Raw genomic sequence first — 22,107 nt, forward strand, 5'->3', positions numbered from 1 at the left:
AAAGACTGAGAAACACTTCCAGTTTCAAGACCAAAGAGACATGACAGCTAAATGTACTAGATTGGATCCTGAATCAAGAAAAAAATTTTCTGTAAGTTATATAATTAGAGCAGCTCATGAAACTGGAATAGATTTCATGTTTTTGCTAAGATGTTCACCAAATTTTTTCCTTATCTTTAAAGTTCAATAATTTTATTTGAATATGTTTCAAATCATCACATGGTCAGGCTGTTTTTCTCTGAGTTCTAGTATTTCTGGTTTATAAATTTCTTTCATAGATATAATTTATTCATCAATATATTTACTTTTTTGAATGTTGACTTAGGGCTCTCATCTATTCTGTGCACATTTTTTTTCTTTTTTGGGTGAATTTTCATTGTCTCTGGGAAAATTTACTGCTTGCTTTCCGTTTTTTTTTTCTTAACATTTTTTTGTTGTGAGAAATAACATATATACCAAAAAGCCAAATACATTTTAATAAGTAGTTATCCAACAGATTTTAAAGTTTTGTATGGCTTACAGTTCCACAGTTTTTCATTTTTTCTTCTAGCTTCTCTAAGGTACTGGAAACCAAAAGAAATATCAATATATTGATTTAGTAGTCATGTTCATTTATTAAATCCTTTCTTCTCTATTATGCACTTCCTTTTTTTCTTTTCTGTGAAAAATAACATATATACAAAAAAGCAATAAATTTCACTACATTGCAACAATTACTTGTAAAATAGATTTCAGAGTTTGTTATGAATTCCAGTTCCACAATTTTAGGTTTTTATTTCTAGCTGCTTTAAGGTACTGGTGACTAAAAGAAATATCCACATACTCTTGATGGTGAAGTTATACAGAGAAGGTCTGGTTTAACAAATGAGTGAGTGCTGAATCAGTATATTACGTGCTTTACTTTTTTTAACAGCATTAATGTGTGAAGACAGATCCAATTTCTTTTTGCTTATTTGTATTAAAATGAGATAGATTCTCCTGAACTAGTAGCAATAAGTTCTTGGTAAGGGTGTGGGATAAGGTTATGGACCAGAGTAGGTTTTCTAGTTTCTCACCTGAAGGCTATGTAGCCATAGTCCGGCTTGTAGGGCCTACCCTGGTTGAGGAGGTTTTGTGACTTCAATCCTGTGTTTTACAGATGGCCTCTGTTTTCCACTGACTTTTTATTTCCTAACGTTTTATTATGAAGAATTTGAAGCATACAGAAAACTTTCAGAAATACTGAAATAACTGTATAGAGAACCCTTTATATCTACTACTAAGATTTGTAATTAACATTTTGCTCTCTAGATATTATTACATAGCTCTCTTTCCATTCATCTATTGATCAGCTTTTTTGTGCATTTTAAAGTAAGTTGCACACATCAGTATATTTCATCTCTAAATGCTTCAGCATATATATTATTAATTCAGTATTTGCTTTTTTAAAAACTTTTTTATTGTGTAGTATAACACATATACAAGCAAAGAAATAAAAAAGCAACAGTTTTCAAAGCGCTGTTCAAGTAGTTACAGGGCAGATCCCAGAGTTTGTCATGGGCTACCATATGATCCTCTCAGATTTTTCCTTCTAGCTTCTCCAGAACATAGGAGGCTAGAAGACTTAAATATTTTTTGTTATCACAATTGACTTTTTTTCATTCTTTTTTTGTGAAAAATAACATATATACAAAACAATAAATTTTAAAGCACAGCACCACAATTAGTTGTAGAACATATTTCAGAGTTTGACATGGGTTACAATTCCACAATTTTAGATTTTTCCTTGTAGCTGCTCTACGATACTGAAAACTAAAAGAGGTATCAATTTAATGATTCAGCATTCGTATTCATTTGTTAAGTTCTGTCTTTACTGTATAACTCCACCATCACCTTTGATCTTTCCATTCCTCTCTTTATGGGTGTTTGGGCTATGGCCATTCTAAATTTTACATATTGTAAATGTTTTTCACTTACGTGGGGTAGGGAGATGGAACTATCTGATGTTCTGGAGAGGCTGGGCCCTCTAGGTTTTAGGACTTATCTGGACCAGCGACCCATGTGGAGGTTGTAGGTTTCTGGAAAGTTACTGTAGTGCATGGAACCCTTGTGGAATCTTATACAATAGTTGCTTTTTTTTTTTTTTAACATAAAATATATATACAGTGAAGCACAGAAATCAAATCTCAAATATACTACCCAATGGATTTTTTTTTTTTGTATGCTGTAGGGTGGGGGTCACATTTCATTCTTTTTTCCATCTACCTATTCCATTATTACTGAACCATTTGTTGAATTTTATTTTTCCTATTGTTTTGTTTGTTTGTTTGTTTGTTTGTTTTGGTCAGTGCATGGGCTGGGAATCGAACCCGGGTCTCCTGCATGTATAAGAATTCTATCACTGAACTACCCTTGCACCCTCTACCGAATGAGTTTTGGCATCACCCCCAGAGAATTCTCTCATGTCCCTTCCCCATCAATTCCTGCCCCTACCCTTCCTGAGACAGTCACTATTCTGATATATTTTCATTTTAGTTTAGACTGCATATAAATGGAATCATATAATCTATACCCCTCTGGTACTGGCTGTTTTTGCTCATCATGTTTTATGAGATTCATCCATTTGTGTGAATGCATGATTTGTTCCTTTTTAAAATTTTTAAATTTGTGTCCGTATATTTATTACTGGAAATACAGCCTATTAAGAATATGTGACATACATTTTTGGGGAAGAATTAACTAAATCTGAAAAGAAATCGTTTGGGAAACCTGCCGGGAGTTAATGTAACAGATTAGATCAGAGTACACGGTGGGGATAACTCAAACAGCCACTTACAGTTATTACTAAGATTCTAGCTATAGATTATTTTAGAACTCAGTCATTTTTAATTACCTAGGAAGATCAGTCCCCCTCTTTAGCATAAATTAATGCTGGGATAAATGTGAATCATTTAACTACTAAAATAGAATCATCTCTTGCTTTAAATTCCTTAAGACAATTCCATTTTTACAGATTCTTTATCATTCACATGCCTCAGAATTATAAGCAGGTATACAGGTTTAGAAAAGATTAATAATGGATTAAAAAGATAGTTAATTTGATCCCATGTTCTACTGTCGAATTTTATACAATTCTAAAATTAGCAGATTTTCATACCCATATTAATATTTCCTCAGGGTTTTTAACTTGTTGATAGAATAAAGTTATATAAATTAAATTCCAGTTACACTTACAAGGACAGAAAGATTAAGTTACCGGGGTGTCTTAGAACATCATTAAACATTGTTTAATTAAAAACACTGTATTTGGATACCAAAGTGCTAAAATGAATCTATATCTGCAGGGTTATATGCTACATATTTTCCCAAAACTCTATAATGGATTTTGTTTTCTTAAAATGACAACATCAATATTACTTGATGTTCAAGTAATTTGGGCTACTTTTTATGGAATTAGGCATAGAAAACAGAAAGGAAACAGAAAGTTATACCCTAATGGAACAAAAAAGGAAGATTTTGACTTTGTTTTTTAAGAGACAGTCTGTTTCTCTCATGAACCTTGTCCTTTTCTAATGCTTCAGAAGAAATTGGTTATGGCTTGCAGTGCTGGGCGAATTGAGGGTATAAGCATACATCTCAGATGTGATACTTATTCCGAATCCAGGTTAAAATAGTTCAAAGCCCAATCCATATCCTCCGGGAGGATATCTTTTCTGATCTGTGTATAGGTAATAGAGTATGGTATCAATGCCTTCCTTTTTATAGCCTGCCAGCATTCTTCACTATCCTGGATATGCATCGAGCCTCCCACAGTCTCAGCAACATTAGGCATAAATATGTTGACAGACTCAGTGAGGCGGGAATCCTCAAGACATTGCTGCATATAGAAGATTTGTTCTCTACAGGAAGCTGACACAGCAGGATTGGCTCATTAATCGTGCCTGTCAGTCTCTCAGGAGCCTCTGGGATATCTTCTCCAAATTCATAGAAAATTCCATCTTATTTCTTTATATTGCGTTCTTTTATCTGTACAATGGCATTTGAATACTTCATCTGTTTGAAAGGCCGTTTGGAGGGCATGAAGTCTGGGTTAAACTCTTATGCTATGCTTGCTGCTGGTGATTTCAAGACTCTATCTACCAAGTCACAAATCAAGTCTTCCAGTTGGTTCAGAAGCTCCTCAAGGGTCAGGAAAAGGTACTCTGCTTCAACATGAGTATATTCTGCCAGGTGCCTGCATGTCTTGGATTGTTGTGCCCTGTAGGAATGGACAATGTAGAGCATTTCACCCAGGGCCGGGATGCAGGTCTCCAGGTACAACTGAGAGGACTGACTAAAAAATTCCTCCTCCCCAAAACAGTCAAGCGTAAAAGAGTGTAGCACCACCTTCCACTTGTGTTTGTACTAATTTCAGAGGAGTGATTTCATAGTATTCCATATCAAAGAAGTGGTCTCTAAAGCATCTGGTGATCAAGAACCAGGTTTTTTAGATTTTGAACATTTTTTTTCCCCTCAGATCATCTTGTGTCTCTTGTTAAGCTAGACATCAACATCAAACTCTTCATTGATCAGGTTATCAACTCCTCCAGCAGGGGTCAAGCCGATTAGTTTCAAAGGTCAGAATTCAACTCATGGCCTCCTGGAGCCTGTTAGCCCTTTGGCATGAGATTTAGAGTTCCATACACAGTCTCACTGTTCTTGGAGGACAGGACCACCCTGTTGTAACACCGAAATAGATCATTTGACAAGATATACTGCTGATAATCCTTAACATCCCGTAACACTAAAAACATTAGATTCTTTCCTTGCCTATGCAGCCTGTGAACCCAGCCAAACAGCTTTACTTTTTGACCTCTGTGAGTTTCTAACACATGAATATTCACACATTTTGGTTCTGGAAGACTTTGGATCATTTTCATTGGTAATCTGTTTTCTTCCAGATTCTTTTCTCTTCGCAAATTGTGTTTTGCCTCTTTCTTTTCATGGGATTCATTCTTCGTTTGTTTGCTATGGCACATTTTTCTTAAGTTCTTCATTTGTGGTTTGGAAACAGCACATCTCTTTTTCTTTTTGTGAATATACATAAATTGTAGGAAATAGTTCTTTTCCTACTATCATCAGAGTCTTCTGACCCATTTTAAAAGGTTTCTCCTTCATACCATCACCGGTAGCATCACTTCCTTCTTGATCCAAGGCATACAATTCTCCTAGTACCATCCCCATGGTGGCCCTGGTCACCTCCAAGGGCATCGTCTTCAATTAACACTGCTGCCGCCCTGTCACCCCAGCATGCACCTGCAGCTTCCTCCAATTTGTTCCTTTTTATTGCTGAATAATCCATTATATGAACATACCATAGTTTATTCATCCATTCTGCTTTCAGTGGACACTTGTTCTGCTTCCAGTTTTGGCTATAATGAAGTAATGCTTCTGTGAACATTCTTACATGTCTTTTTGTGGCTATGTGTCTCTATTTCAGTAGTAAATGCCTAGGAGTAGAATTGCTGGGTCATGGGTCAGTTTTGCATTTAATGGATTGTGTGTTTGGTGTCAAGTCTAAGAATCCTTTGCATAGCCCTAGATTCCTAGATACCTGTGCCAGGTTGAATCAGTTATATAACCCAGATAACCCATGTTTTTTAATCCTTATGCTGTCTTCTGGAGGCAGCCATTTTAAAAATCCTACTTCGGTATTGGTGGAAACTATTGACTAGAGTATCTCCATGGAAATGTGACATTCCCAGTTGTGGGTGTGACTTTCTGATTTGATGGAGATGTGACTCCACCCATTCAAGGTGGATCTTGATTAATTTACTACAGTCTTTAAAAGGAGGAAGCAATTTGGAGAAACCTTAGAAAAGACTGAGCAGATTGAGATGCTTGGAGATGCTTTAGAGCTGACAGGCAGAGCTGATGTAGACATTTGGGAATTGAGACAGAAATAACCCAGCTGGTAAGCAGGTACTCTCAGAAATAGCCAGAACCTGAAGAGATGAAATCTCTGGCCTCAGCAGATGCTAAGCTAAGAGACGAAACCCAGAGTTTTGTCCCAGAACAGCTAAGTGAATGCTCACAGATGTTTAGAGAAGAAATCACTGGCATCAGAAGCTAGAAGCAATGGAACCAGGGAAAAGGACCAGCAGATGCAAGCCATGTGCCTTCCCAGATCATCATTCCTTGAACCAAGGTATCTTTCTCTGGATACCTTAGTTAGGACGTATTTATGGCCTTAGAACTGTAAACTTGTAACTTATTAAATTCCCTTTTTAAAAGTGATTTCATTTCTGGTACTTTGGATTTCAGCAGCTTAACAGACTAATACATGGCCCCTGTTGTTTTCTGGTTGTTGTTTGTGTGAAATATCTTTTACCAACTGTTCATTTTCAATGTTTTCAGTTGTCCTTGGTTCTAAAGTGAGTCTCCTGTAGACAGATTATAGATGAATCCTGATTTTTAATCCATTTTGCGAGTTTATGTCTTTTGATTAGGGAGTTTAATCCATTAACATTTAATGTTATTACTATAAAGACAGTATTTTCTAATACCATTTTGTGTTTTGGATTTTATATATCATTTTTTTTCTCTTTTTACCTTTATTGATAATCTTCATTTCTACACCCTTCTCCAGACCTCTCCTGTATTTTCCTATCTGCCTGTAGTGCTCCCTTTAGTATTCTTGTAGAACCGCTCTATCACAGATTATCTCAGTGACTGTTTGTCTGAAAATATTTTAATCTCCCACTCATTTTTGGTTTTTTTTTTCATTTTTTAAATTCCTGTTAATCAAGGAAAAAAGGTTGCATAAAATCCAATCTGTTCTACAAATGTAAGTGGCCTTTCCAGTACATAACATTTCAGATATCAAAGTATATGGTAAACAGATAAGGAGATGGTAATGTACCTCCTATGTACAGTACAATATTTTAAATCATAAGCTCCATAAAGTACAACTGACAAGTGATTCACAGTGCATCCATACATTGGCTTATCAAAACTCTCAGTTGAACAACTCAACTACAGCTTATCAATTAATTTAATAATGCAGTCCAAAAATACTCAGATCAAATAAATATATTTAATCAAAATAATTTCCTTTATTCAAACTTTTTTCCATTTTAAATTAAACCTTTCATCTAACCCTTCACACCCACCTCGCTTTTCCCTTCTCCATACCTTCCATCTCTAAAAGAAAGTCTCAAGATCTGCATTGGTGCTATAAATATAAATGCTACCTATGAAGCATTAAATTAAGTTTCTTTTTTCTTCAAACTTTTCTCCTTTTGTCTAACAATCTGTCAGGCTTCTGACCGAAGACCAAATAGTTAAGTTCTTATGCTGCATGCCAGCACTACTCCACCAAACAAAAACCTATAATTTCTGCTCTGTACTGAGGAATGGGAAAGCAAAGGTACCCCCACCCCTCGCCTGAACCCCTTAAATCTACGACTATACAGGGGTAGTTGTTCACTGCTGTAGTTACCAAAAAATATACTCAACCTTCCATATAAGCTCAGTGCACTTTAGGAAATCAGAAATCACCTGGAAGCAATTTAGTACATAGATTGGCTTTATAAAACCTTTTTTTCTTTAACAACAGCATTAAACTTAGTGACAGGACACTGCCATGATTAATACCATTTCAACCCACTCAGAATTCAGTCTTTCACATTATAATCAAGATTCTTTTACTGTGCCTTTCATTCCCATAAGTTCTGTTATTTGTTTTTTCAGACTTTTGATTTCTTTTTGTTCATCCCTTGCCTTCTTTATATCCTCCCTCAACTCATTGATTTGATTTTTGAAGAGATTTTGCATGTCTGTTCTAAATTCTTGAATTAGTTGTTTCAACTCCCGTATCTCATTTGAAATGTTGGTTTGTTCCTTTGACTGGGCCATATCTCCTGTTTTCCTAATATGACTTGTTATTTTTTTCTGTTATCTAGGCATTTGATTTCCTTAATAAGGTTATTGTGAAGATTGTTCATCAGTCCATTTGCATGAGGAGTCTGAGGCAGAAAAAAGTTTGTTTCAATTGCTCTGATGTGCTTGGTTGAGATAGCTGCTATTGCACATTGATGGCAGATTAAAGAATGACGGGACTTGGTACACTAGTCCAGGCATTGGATTCGGGTAATATTAACTGTTTAGCTGAAGGTATCCATTAGTCCCACAGCTGCACCTTCACCCACAGGAACCACACGGACTTAAGCCTACCTGCTGGGGTGGCAGTATTGTCCCACTAGCGTTTATATTTCCCACAGCACTGATGTAAGATATACTGTCACTCTCACTCTGTGTAGTACTGTGTGTCAATGCAGGGGTAGGGGACAGTTGTTCCTTTTTTTTTTTGGACATTGATGTCTCTTGATTTTATTGTTCTTTTATAAAAATAAAAGGTTATCATTTAGTGATACAGGTTAAGAAGTTTTCTTAGGAGAACAAACCTGGCACTGTGATTTTTCTGCTGAATTTCAGTAGCACTTAAAAAGCTAGATTCTTTTTTTTTTTTTTTTTACTATTGCACTTTCTTATATTTATTATCTCTTATTTAGATGTTTTTGATTATGGTTTCATATCTTTTTATCTTATTTTTAAAAATTTTTATTCTGGCAACTTATTCCAACATAAAATTTTTCATTTTTGCCATTTTCAAATGTTAAAGTAAACTGGCTGTCAACATTGGCCTGCAATGGCAATCCCCCTTTTCTAAAAAAGTGACAGGAACTTTTTGTACCCCAAAATTGGAACAAATGGTGCAAAAGTTACAGTTTAAGCAAAATGAGCTTGTTTCAATGTAATAGAAATAACCTATCAGAAATAGATACGTATGAAAAAGCTAGATTCTTAACTCAAATGTATTTTTGTGGTTCTTTGGGAAAATAACTTAGTAATAAAAGGAAGGTAAGTGAGCTGTGCACGTGCTCCTGAAATTAGTGAGTGCTTTTTACTTGCATCTGGAAGTGTCAGTTCATAAACCAACAGTGATGACGCAATACACCTTTGAGTGTTGGCAATCCTGTATTCATTTCCTTGTTTGAAAAGGAAGCTTCCAATGACAGTCCTCATGCTGTGATCCTATCTGAAGGTTACCCCAATTAGTTCATTATGCTGTGAATAGGGAAGTCCTGTTCTGATGAGCTCATTACTGAAGCCACTCTGCCCCGGTGACCTTCAGCCTTTCCCAAGTCAGGGAGACTAATGGTCAGGATTTACCTAAAGAGAACATAAATTTTTGAGGAACCCTAGTCTACATAAAATTCACTCTGCAACTTGACCATGCCTCTAAATTTCTAAGTGCCTCAAGGAGAGGCAGATTAAAAAATCTCAGAGGTACACTACCTTGGTTTAAGAAAAAGGCACAGGCCTCCTCTACTCCTCACTCCTAGACATGACCTAAGTACTCCTATCCTAACTCTGCCATAAAGCACTGGAGATTTTGTCCTGGATGTCAGCTCCACCTGAGCGGGGTTGGGCATGAGCCTCTGTGATGGTCTCAGACTCCCAGGTTTAAGGAGTCTCTGGATGTTAAAAATGCCTCTCAAGACCAACCAAGACTCTTGGTTTCACTCAAATCTGGCCTCATAGCCAATGTCTCAGAGTTATTCCCAGAGGATCCAGTCTGTCTCTGTCCTTTTGAGAGGGAGGTTTGGAGAGCATCAGACATTTCAAGGGACAAATATCAGGGGCTGTGGTGATGGCCTCAAGTCATTTGCTTAGAACACAAAGCTAACTACGGTGACTGCTTGCTATCACTTTTCTCAAACTAACTTACAAAAATAGTTTAAATAGAGGAAGAAAAGTTAACAAGAACAACTCCTGAACAAATACCAAGGGCTCTGGCTTCCATGGTTTTCCTAAAGCAATATTTTGACTACACCCTGGGCTGATGGCAGTGATGATGAGGAAATATTTGAAGGCATCTTCCCAAATTCCAGGCGCTTTTCCAACCCTTTTTCACCCACAGGCACACTGGTGCTGCTTGGCTGCTTGCCACTGCCATCTCTGCTCTTGTCCCCCATCCTGAGGCTGGGACACTTGCTCGGTTTAGGGACTGATCATGCACAAAGTTCCAACAGGATACAAGTTTGGACTCCAATACCTCTACTTTGCACAGCAGATCTCCCACAATGTTGAGAGCAGATATTTGGGCTGCAGTTGTGAGAGGGGTCCCACTGGAAGAATCATCCAGACCGTGTCGGAATGTCGCTGGTGTGTTTAAACTTGAGCTGGGTCCTCGGTGACCGCTGGGAGTGGATGGCAGAGAGCCAGTGGCCTGGACGACAGTGTCCGTCCTCTCAGTTTCCATCGAGCTGGGCATGGGGGTCCTGGGTTTCTCCTGCTTCTGCTGCATGGCCAATTCTTGCTGCAAATCTCTGGCCTCATCCTTGAGTTGCTGAATAGAGTCTAGGAGATTCTCCTTCTCATCAAGTTCGCTCTCCAAGAAGGCATTTCTTTCAATGGCTTGATTCAAGCGCTGCTCAGAGTCTTCCAGAGACATGATTGTGGCCTGCTTTTCTCTTTCCAAGTCATCATTTCTTGTTCCAGCTCACAGATGTACTTCTGCAGTTGGTCTTTAATTGCTTTAGGCTGTGCAAGGTCATCCTCTAAGACTGAGATGTGCCAGTAGCCCTCCGAATGCTGCATTTCAAACTTCTCCTTGATGGTTTCTAGCTCTATACAAAGACGGTTATTTTCTGACAGGAGGTCCCTGTTCCTGGTTTCAATTTGTTGCAACTGTGTCTCCAATTCAGCCTCATATTCTCAACTTCCCTCTTGGAATTCTCGGAGTTCCTCTTGTGTATTCTCTGCCCTCTGCTTGTAGGTCATAGCCAGATCTTTCCAATAGTTAGCTTCTTCCTCCTCAGAGCTGAAAGTCTTCTTTCCTTAGTCCTCCATTATAAAAGATCTACTCTTCTTGTATGTTGTGTCTAGGTTTGGTGAGGTGGTAGGAGGTAAGCCTGGAGCTGCCAATAGTCATCATCATAAGGGGAGAAACTCCCCGGCTCGGGAAGCGGGGACAAGCTCCATTTGTTTTTGAAGGACAGTTTTCCTGGATATAGGAGTTTTGGTTGGCAGTTTTTCTCTTTCAGAATCTTAAATATATCATACCACTGCCTTCTTGGCTCCATGGTTTCTGATATCAGCACATAGTCTTATTGAGCTTCCCTTGTATGTGATAGGTTGCTTTTCTCTTGCTGTTTTCAAAATTCTCTGTCTTAGACATTTGACAGTCTTATTAGTAAGTGTCTTGGAGTAGGTCTATTTCAGTCTTTTCTCTTTGGGGTACACTGTACTTCTTGAATTTGTAATTTTAATGTCCTTTATATGAGATCGGACATTTTCAGTGATTATTTCCTCTATTAGTCTTTCTACTCCTTTTCGCTTCTCTTCTCCATCTGGGACACTCATAACAACATTGAGCTTCATGTTGTCATTCAATTCCCTGAGACCCTGCTCTTATTTTTCCATTCTTTTCCCTGTGTTTTGTTTTGTGTCAGATTTCAGATGCCCTGTCCTCTAGTTCACTGATCCTCTCTTCTGCTTCTTCAAATCAACCAAAGTAGGTCTCCTTTTTTTTTTTTCATTTTTTCTATTGTGCCTTTCATTCCCATAAGTTCTGCAATTTGTCTTTTCAAACATTTGAGTTCTTTGCCCTGTGTCTTCTTTCTATCCATCATCTCTTTTGCCATCTCTTCCCTCAACTTGTTGATTTGATTTTTGATAAGATTTTGCATGTCTGTTCTAACATTTTGAATTAGTTGTTTCAACTCCTGTATCTCAGTGAAATGTTGGTTTGTTCCTTTGACTGGGCCATATCTTCTGTTTTCCTAGTATGACTTGTTATTTTTTGCTGTCACCTAGGCATTTAATTTCCTTAATTAGGTTATTGTGAAGGTCATTTTCACTTTTTACCTGAGGTTTTCTTGTTGAATGGCTTTGTTTGCTACCTGTTTTTTGGTATTCAGTTCAAGTTATTGTAGACTTCTAGCATCAGTTCTGTTTAACTGATCGGAACTTTCCAGCTCTTGATCTCTTCAGAAATGATTGAATGCAGTCAGATTTTCCCAGACCAGATGGTTTCATTCTTCGGAGGAGAGAGTAGCCAGTATCAAGTTTCCCTGAGGGTGAGACACAACAGCTTGTCAAACTTTTCCTGTGAAGCCTCCAGACTCTGCTTTTCTCCCTATCCTGCCCAACATGTGGTGTTTGTCTGCCTGCAATTTCCCACTAGTATAAAGTGATGTGGTGCCTCCCCTTGCTAGTGGTGTGGTTTAGACAGGCTGAGGTAGAGAGTAGGTGTGCTAGTTTGAAAGGATATATGTACCCTAGAAAAGCCACATTTTAATCCTAATTAATCTTGTGGGAGCAGTGGTTTCTTCTAATCCTTATTCAGCACTATAGGCTGATAATTTGATTAGGTTATCTCCATGGCGATGTGACTCAATCAATTGTGGTTATTAAACTTGATTAGATGGAGATGATCTCCACCCGTTCTATGTGAGTCTTGATTAGTTTAGTGGAATCCTTTAAAAGAGGAAGCATTTTGGAGAAGGCTTCAGAATGACATAGCCACGAGAAGCAGAGAGTCCAGCAGCCAGAGTCCTTTGGAGCTGAAGAATGAAAATCCCTCCTGGGGAGCTTCGTTAAGCAGGAGGCTTGGAGAAAAAGCTAGCAGATGCCGCCATGTTGGCCATGTGTCCTTCCAGCTGAAGAAAGAAATGCTGAACATCATTGGCCTTTTGAACCAAGGTATCTTTCTCTGGATGCCTTAGATTGGACATTTCTATAGACTTGTTTTAATTTGAACAATTTCACAGCCTTAGAACTATAAACTAGCAACTTATTAAATTCCCCTAATTAAAAGCCATTCCATTTCTGGTATATTGCATTCTGGCAGCTAGTAAACTAGAATAGCAGGCTTAGGCTGCTTCTGTTTTCCAGCCCTTGGGGCCTGAATTTCCTGAGGAAGGGCCTCCCCTTGAGCTGTAACTGTCCCCTCCTTTTCTTGGGGAAGATACGCCCTTTAGGGAATTATCTGCATTTATCTTACTTTTTAATTTTCTCTCAGATATGCCTGAATTCCACCCTCACCTGAAGCAGTGCTGAAGCTTGAGAGTACCCTCGCTTTTGTCTAATAAGCTTTCATGAAGTAAAAAAAGAAAAAAGGCAAAAAAAAAGAAAAAAAAAAACCTTGTCAGAGCCAGACCCAGATCCTCAGATTTGCCAATCAAGAGCTGGAGTTGCTGTGTGGCTGTATGTGCCTCCAGGCTCTATGTGCCCCCTTTTGTTAGGTTCCCACCCTTATTCAATATTTTGTGGTATACAACTCAAAAAGCCTCTGGCTTTTTTTTTTCTTTCTCTCCATTAGCCTCACCCCCTCTCTGCTGGTATGAAAACTCCTAGTTCCTTTAGTGCTTTTTCCAGGTTTATCTGTGCTTGCCTGTTTTTTTAGCAGTCGGAATTTATTAATTAATTCTGCAGTTGGGGCTTGGTTGAGGTAACATCTTTGCTACTCGTTAAGTCTGTTTCCTTTTATTCTCAGGGAATCAGCCTGCCATGCCCATGGCATGGGGTGGGGTGCTAGCCTCTGTATTTTTGGAAACTTACGGTTTTGTGTGGGATCTCAGCTGTTCCACCCATCCCAGACTGGCGTAGTATATGTCTGGTCACTGACATTCCCCCAACAGTTCCATACAGTTCCTGGCTATTTATTAGCTGTTCTGGAGGATGAAGTAAATTACACAGTTTACTGTGCTGCTGTCCTGCCTCACGTCCCAGCAGTAACTTCTTGCAAAAGTATAATTCACTGTCACAGTCAGAATATTGACTTGGATACTGTCAAGATACAGAACAATTCCTTACTGTAAGAATCTGTATATTGCCATTTTATAACTGCATCTACTTCCATTCTGCCCCCCACCTCTCTCCCACTACTCAGTCCTAACCCATGGCAACTACTAATTTAGTTTTCATTTTTACAGTTTTGTCATTTCATGAGTTTTATATAAATGAAATGAAACAGTGCATAGCCTTTTAGAGTTGGCTTTTTTTCACTGAGCACAATTCTCTGAGGAATCGTCCAACTTGTAATATCAACTGTTTATTCTTTTTATTGTTGAGTAGTATTCCATGGAATGGATATTACACAGTTTGTTTAATCATTCACCTGTTAAAGATATCAGGTTGGTTACCAGTTTTAGCCATTATAAATAAACATACTATGAATATTTTTGTACTTTTTTTTTCTTTTAATTTGGAAATGCTTTCAAAGTTATAGGACAGTTAGAAAAATAATATAAACCCCATACAGAGAACTTTGGCATACCCTTATCTCCAAGTTATCCAGATTCACCAATTTTTGTCACGTTTCTCATATCATTCTATCTACATCAGCCTGTCAATCATTTATCTGTTTGTCAGTCCATTTTCTGAATACTCGACTGTAGGTTGGATGCTGTATGCTCCTTGAATACTTAATACTGCCATGTATATTTCTTCAAAACAATGTTTTTCACTTATATAATCACCCTACATGCAGTATCAATTTCAGGAATGTTAACATTCCATTTACAGCTTACTGTCTATGTACGAATCTTTTTATGTTTTCCAGTAATGCCCTTTTTTTTTGAAAAAAGTTTTCTTTTAGGGAAGTTGTGGATTTACACAACAATAATATGTAAAATACAGGATTCCCATATACCACCCTACCACCAATACTTGTGTAGCTGTGGAAAATGTACTATTTTTGAACATTAGTTACATTTGTTAAAATTGATGAAAGATTATTAAACTGGTACTGTAGCTATTCATAGTTCATGTACGGGTATTTTTTCCCCATATTCCCAACTTATAATTGCTATTATGTTTCATGTATGCCTTTATTTTATTACTCATCTACCAATACACTGCATAAAAAGGGAGTCTCGGTTACAGGATTTTTAGAATCAACCATCACATGATAAAAGATATATAGTTAGATAGCCATTATCAGAGATCAGAGGCTACTGGATTACAGTTCAACAATTTCAAATATTTCCTTCTGGCTATTCTATACACTAGAAACTAAAAAGAAATGTATATAATGAGTCAGTTATAATCATTTGTTAAATTCTACTTTCTCTGTTACATGTCCTCCCTCTCATTTGATCTTTTTTTTTTCAGTCTTCAAGGATATCTGGGCAATGACCATTTTAACTTCTTCATGCTGGAAATGGGTGTTGATCCTGTGGGCTAGAGGAATTAAACTGGTTGATGTTCTTGGAGAAGCTGTTGCCTCTGGGTTTCAGGTCTTATCTGGCATAGGAACAATCTGGAAGCCTTAACTTTCTGACAGAATAAATTTACTATGTAAAACTTTTATAGATAGAGTACAGGGTATTCTTTAGGATTGCAGTAATACTATTGATTGGGACTTGGCATACTGTGGCAATTTGCAATATCTGACTGAAGCTTGTATAAGAGTAACCTCCAGAATGAACTCTCAACTCTATTTGAAATCTCTTTGCTGCTGAAACTTTATTTTGTTTCATTTCTTTTCTGCCTTTTGGTCAAGACAGCTGTCTTGAGTCCATGATGCAAGGGCCAATCTCATCCCTGGAGTCATGTCCCATGTTAACAGGGAAGATTTAGACCCCTCAGAGACGTGTTCCATATAGTGAGGAGGGTATTGGGAGTATTTGCAGAGTTGGCTTAGAGAGCAAGACCACATCTGAGCAACAAAAGAGGGTTTGTGTGTGTGTATGGGGGGGGTTACTCTTAGACATAATTATAAGTAGGCTTAGTTAACCATTGGAGAAATAAGTTTTGTAAGGGGAAGCCTCAAGATTGAGGGCTTGCTTATTAAATTGGAAGTCCTTAATGCTTGAGAGAATATCAAGAATTATCCAGGTGAGGAAATTTAATATTTCTACATTTTTTTCTCAGTCCCTCAAGGGGACTTTGCAAATATTTTTTTATTTTTTGCCCAGAATACTCTAAGAATGTATTATAGTATTATATTAATCTTTTCAGACTAAAAAGTTCTCATCCCTTTTCTTGGTTCCATGTGATTAAGTTGTTTAAATAAATTGACCATACAGGTTAGATAGTGTGCTACAGAAAATTCATATTTTGGACAAAATAAACATCTCTTCCTTTAGTCTCACACAAAATTTGAAATTTTAAAATACAGACAGTATCATCCTTTACCCAGTATTCTGATGTACCTTCTTCCTAACCAGATCCACATCATTCGTTTCTCTACTTGAAGTCTGATATCTTTTTCAGTTTCTTTAACAGTTGCTGTATAGGGTAGTATTGACTTTCACAGCTGCTGACATCTTACTCTGAGTCTCAGGCATCATAGAGTTACCTAACGTTCCCAGGGAACTCCAGGTTATACCCAAAGAGCACAGCAACTCAGAATTTACGAATAACAGTTAAAACTCAGGAATAAATGTGATTAATGTAAGAGCTTATAGTCTAGAAACCTTTATAATGAGCTTTATTGAACATTCTCTACTCTTTTTTTTATTAATTAAAAAAATTAACAAACAAAACATTTAGAAATCATTCCATTCTACATATATAATCAGTAATTCTTAATATCATCACATAGTTGCATATTCATCATTTCTTAGTACATTTGCATCTATTTAGAAAAAGAAATAAAAAGACAATGGAAAAAGAAATAAAATGATAATAGAGGGAAAAAAAAACTATACGTACCATACCCCTTACCCATTGCTTTCATTTACCACAATTTCAAACTGAATTTATTTTAACATTTGTTCCCCCTATTATTTATTTTTATTCCATATATTCTATTCTTCTGTTGATATAGTAGCTAAAAAGAGCATCAGACATAAGGTTTTCCATTCTCTACTCTTAATCATTGATTACCCAAACTCTGCCCACCTTCTACCTCCTGATAACCTATGCTCTTGAATTCAATTCTCAGAGTTTGTTCATTATAGTTAGTTTTTATCAATGAGACTGTGTTAGTTAGATTCAGTTGTCAACTTGGCCAGGTGAGCATACCTAGTCTTGTTGCTGCGGACACAAGCCAACCGTACGTGAACCTCATCTGTTGCCAATTACATCTGCAGTCAGCTAGGAGGCGTGTCTGCTGCAATGAGTGATGTTTGCCTTAATTGGCTGGTGCTTAAATGAGAGATTGCAACATAGCAGTGCTAAGCAGCTCGGCATTCCTCATCTCAGCACTTGCAGCTCAGCCCAGGCCTTTGGAGAAGTCACCCCGGGGAAAGTTGTTGGAACCCAGGGGCCTGGAGAGAAGACCAGCAGAGACCATCCTGTGCCTTCCATGTAAGAAAAGAGCCTCAGTGGAAAGTTAGCTGCCTTTCCTCTGAAGAACCAACAAAATAAATCCTCTTTTATTAAAAGCCAATCCGTCTCTGGTGTGTTGCATTCCGGCAGCTAGCAAACTAGAACAGAGACCATACAATATTTGTCCTTTCATTTTTGGCTTAGTTCATTCAACATAAGTCCTCATGGTTCATTCACCTAGTTGCATGCCTCACAACTGCATTTTTTTCTGCAGCCACTCAATATTCTGTCGTGTGTATACACCACAGTTTAGCTGTCCTTTTATCAGTTCATGTACCCTTAGGCTATCTCTGTCTCTTTGCATTTATAATTAATGCCATCAGAACATCAGTGTGCAAATGTCTGTTCATGTCCCTGCTTTCTACTCTTCCAAATATATACCTAATAACGGGATTGCAGGATATGGCAACCCTATACTCATCCTCCTGTGTTGAGTATAGGGTTTGGAGGGAAGTAGATTGCACCATTCTACTTCCCTCCAAACATTGAGTAGGTATATACATCTTCAGCACTTGAGTCTTTCTATTTTTTAAACATTTTTATTCACATTCCAAACAATTCATCCTAAGTGCATGATCAGTGGCTCCTGGTGTACTCACATAGTTACACATTTACCTCTACAATTTATATGAGAACAATTCCATTTCTTCCGCAAAGAAAGAAAAAAGAGCAACAACAAAGAACAAAAATCCCATACCCCCTCCATTATATCAACCTCTTATGGACCTTTAGCTTTGGTATATTGCCTTTGTTACAGTTAAAGAATATTACAGTGTTATTGTTAACTATAAACTCTAGATTACCTTAATTCAATTTTTTTCCATGTACCATCCCATTTTTTTTGTATGCTGTATAGTAGAGGTCACATTTCTTCTTTTTTTCCATGTGATTATCCCATTATTGCAGCACCATTTGTTGAATTATTTTTGTGTGTGTGGGGGCAGAGTGTATGGGCTGGGAATCGAACTTGGATCTCCTGCATAGCAGAGAAGCATTCTACCACTGAACTACCCTTGCACCCTTCCCCCCATCATCCCATTTTTAATACCTTGTAGTGGTGACATTTATTTATTCTCCCTCAGATAAAAACTTTTTTATATTTGTACATTTAATCACCATCATTGTCCATGCTACGTTTCACTAAGTTATACAATCCCAGTTTTTATCTTCTGTCTTTTCCTTCTGGTGTCATATATGTCCCTAGTTTTCCTCTTTCAGCCATACTCACACTCAGCTTTGTTTGGTGTATTTACCATTTTGTGTTACCACCCCACTGAATTGTGCTATCCACTTCTGAATCTTTATTATCAGTCTTGTTAAACATTCTGTACTACTTTTGTATCAAATGCCCGGCCCTCTTTCTATCTTCTGATGAAAACTGTGTTCTAAACTTCAGCTCTCAGAGTTTGTTCATTATAGTTAGTTCATATCAATGAAACCATAGTGTATTTGTCCTTTTGTTTCTGGTTTGTGTTGCTTAACATAATGTCTTTAAGGTTCATCCACATTGTTGCATGCATCATAACTTTATTCAGTTTTACAGCTGTGTAATACTCCATCATATAAACATACCACAGTTTATTCACTCGTCAGTTGATGGGCATTTGGGCTGTTTCCATCTTTTCGAAATCATGCTAATAGTGTTATAAATATTGGTGTGCAAATGTCTGTTCTTGTTCCTACCTTCAGTTCCTCCTAGTGTATACCTAGTAATGGGATTGGTGGGTCATATGACAGTTCTACACTTAGCTTCCTGAGGAGCTGCCTAACTGCCTGACAGAGTGGCTACACCATTCTGCATTCCCACCCACAATGAATAGCTATACCTATTTCTCCACATCCTCTTCAGCACTTGTAGTTTTCTGTTTTTGAAAATGGCCATTCTCGTAGATGTAGGATGATCTCTCATTGTGGTTTTGATTTGAATTCCTCTGATGGTTAGTGAAGTTAACTATCTTTTCATATGCTTTTAAGCCATTTGTTTTTCGTCTTTGGAAAAGTGTCTTTCCATGTCTCTTGTCCATTTTTCAATTGGATTGTTGAATTGTAGAATCTGTTTATATTCTGGATATTAAACACCTATCGTATATATGGTTTCCAAATAATGCCATTGCATAGGCTGCCTTTTTACTTTCCTGACAAAGTCCTTTCATGCAAAAAAGTATTCAGTTTTGAGGAGATTTCTTCTTTCATTGCCTGTGTTTTAGATGTAAGATCTTGGAAATCAGCTGTAACCATAGGATCTTTAAGATATTTCCCTTTCTTCTAAATGTCTTATGGTCTTAGCTCTAATATTTAGGTCTTGATCATTTTGAGCTATTTTTGTATAAGGTGTGAACTAGGGGTCCCTTTTCATTCTTTTGGATATGGAATATCCAGTTTTCCAAACACCATTTGCTGAAGAGGCTGCTGTGTCCCAGTTGAGTGAACTTGGTTGCCTTAAGTTGAGTGGACTTATGAAAAACAGTTGTTCATAGATCAGAGGGTCTGTTTCTGAACGCTGAGTTCAATTCTGTTGGTCAGTATATCTATCTTTATGCCAAGCTGTTTTGACTGGTGTAGCTTTGTTATATGCTTTAAAGTCAGGTAGTGTGAGACCTGCTACTTCATTTTTCTTTCTCAAGTTATTTTCAGCTATATTGGGCACCCTACCTTTCTAAAAACATTTGAGTATTAGATTTTCTATTTCTACAAAATAAATTGCCAGCATTTTAATTGGTATTGCATTGAAATTATAAATCAATTTGGATCAAATTGACATCTTAAATATATTTTGTCTTCCAATCCATGAACCTGGTATCTCTTACATTTATTTAAGTCTTCCTTGATTTCTTTTAGCAATATTTTGTAGCTTTCTGTGTATAGGTTGAATACTGTTTTTTTTGCATATGTGAACATAAAGTTTCATTTCTTTGAGATAAGTGACCCAAAGGGCATTTGAGAGTCATATGGTAGTTTCATGTTTGTTTTAAGACACTGACAAATTGTTTATGGAAATGTTTGCACCATTTTACTTTCCCACCAGTAATGCCTGTGCGACCTATTTTTTTGGCATCCTCACCAGCATTTGGTATTGTCAGTCTTATATTTTAGGTACTCATATTGGTTTATAGTCATATCTCATGTTGTTTCTTTTTAAAATGTTTTTTATTGTAAAATCTAACATATATACAAAGAAAAGAAAGAAAAAGCAATAATTGTCACACTATACTTCAACAAATAGTTACAGAACAGATTTCAGAATTTGTTCTGGGTCACCGTTTCACTATTTCAGATTTTTCCTTCTAGCTGCTGCATAACACTGGAGACTAAAAGTGATTCAGCAGTATTACTCACTTGTTAATTTTCTCTTTAATCCTTCTCCCAGTCTATAGGGATCTTTAGGCAATGGCCATTCTGACTTCTTCATGTTGAGAATGGGTGTCAACACTAAAGGACAGGGGGATGCAATGAATCGATAATCTTGGAGAGGCTGGTCCCTCTGGGTTTCAGGATTTATCTGGCCTGGAAAGACTCTGGAAAATATGAGTTCCAGGAAAAGAAACTTAGTGCATAAAACTTTTTGTAGAGTCTCTGTTCGAGCCCTAAGTTTTCCTAAGATTTAAAAGAAGTGATATTGGCTGGGTTTTAGCAAGTCGCGGCGATTAGCAGTATTAATCTGAAGCTTGCTTAAGAGTTGCCTCTAGAATAGCCACTTGACTGTATTTGATCTCTGTTGGTCATTGATGCCTAATGTTATTAAATTTCTTTATCCTCTGTTGGTTAGAAAGGCATTGTTGATCTGAAGGTGCCAGAGCCACACTCATTCCCAGGAGTCATGTCCCACATTGCTTTCACCCAAGAGTATGGGCTCTATAGGGAGTAGGGTGGTGACTTTAGTTACTGAGTTGGGCTTAGAAAGAGAGAGGTTCATCTGATCAACAAAAGAGGTTTCCTGGAAGCAACTTAAGCCTCGTTATAGGCAGCCTCATCTTGTTCACCATAGAAATAAATTTCATGAGGGTAAACCTCAGAATCCAGGGCTTGACCTATTTTCCTGGGAGTCCCCAGTGGTTGGGAGGGTACAAGGGGTTTCCCAGATAGGAAAGTTCAGTAGTTCCACATACTTTTTTTGCTTTGGACCCTTAAGGAACTCTACCAATACATTAAAATTATCAGCCCACCATAGTCTGAGACATATCCAGGTATTACATTAACCAATACAGAATTACAAGGCTTTATTTGCTTTCTGGACTCCAGGAGTTTGGATTGTTTATATGAGCTATCCTAACAGGTTGATTTAGATTGTATGTTACAGAAAATTTAGGTTCTATACACAATAAACCTCTCTGCCTTTGGTCTCATACAGTAGGTGAAGGTCTAGAGTTCATACACATACAGTCTTTTATTCTGAATTACCTTGGTCCCAGCTAGATTGCCTTCATTTTTATCTCTAATTGAGGCCTGATCTCTTTTTTCGTTACTTTAACTGTTATCATATATAACTATGTTAATTTTCAGGGCTGTGGCACTCTATTTTGGGGTCTTAAGTGTCACAGAATTACTTACAGTTCTGGGGAAATGCCAGCTGATACACATATAGCTCAGTGTCTCAGAGTCTAGAAATACACTTCCAACTTTAAACTAAGTGTGGCTGCTACAAGGACTTATAATCTGTGGTCCGATTTTCTTATAAGTATTTTCTGAAAGAGACCTTAGCATATTCGTTCTTTTGTTTCTGGCTTATTTTGTAGTACACATTGTCCCCAAGGTTTATTCAGTTGACTGCATGCCTCTTGCCATCCTTCCTTTTTTGTAGCCATA

The 22,107-nt window shown here is 37.4% G+C and overlaps 1 protein-coding gene and 2 pseudogenes across 7 annotated transcripts in view; 1 reads left to right on the top strand and 2 right to left on the bottom strand.

The window, feature by feature from the left end:
- The window catches only part of DOCK7 (dedicator of cytokinesis 7), a 444,028-nt gene that overhangs the window by 89,235 nt on the left and 332,686 nt on the right, over nucleotides 1-22,107 (top strand). The window lies entirely within an intron of this gene.
- Nucleotides 3,571-5,229, bottom strand: LOC143674114 (asparagine--tRNA ligase, cytoplasmic pseudogene; annotated as a pseudogene).
- Nucleotides 9,803-10,875, bottom strand: LOC143674115 (nuclear distribution protein nudE homolog 1 pseudogene; annotated as a pseudogene).

The sequence above is a fragment of the Tamandua tetradactyla genome, chromosome 2 (assembly GCF_023851605.1).
Source record: "Tamandua tetradactyla isolate mTamTet1 chromosome 2, mTamTet1.pri, whole genome shotgun sequence".
NCBI classification, from domain to species: domain Eukaryota; kingdom Metazoa; phylum Chordata; class Mammalia; order Pilosa; family Myrmecophagidae; genus Tamandua; species Tamandua tetradactyla.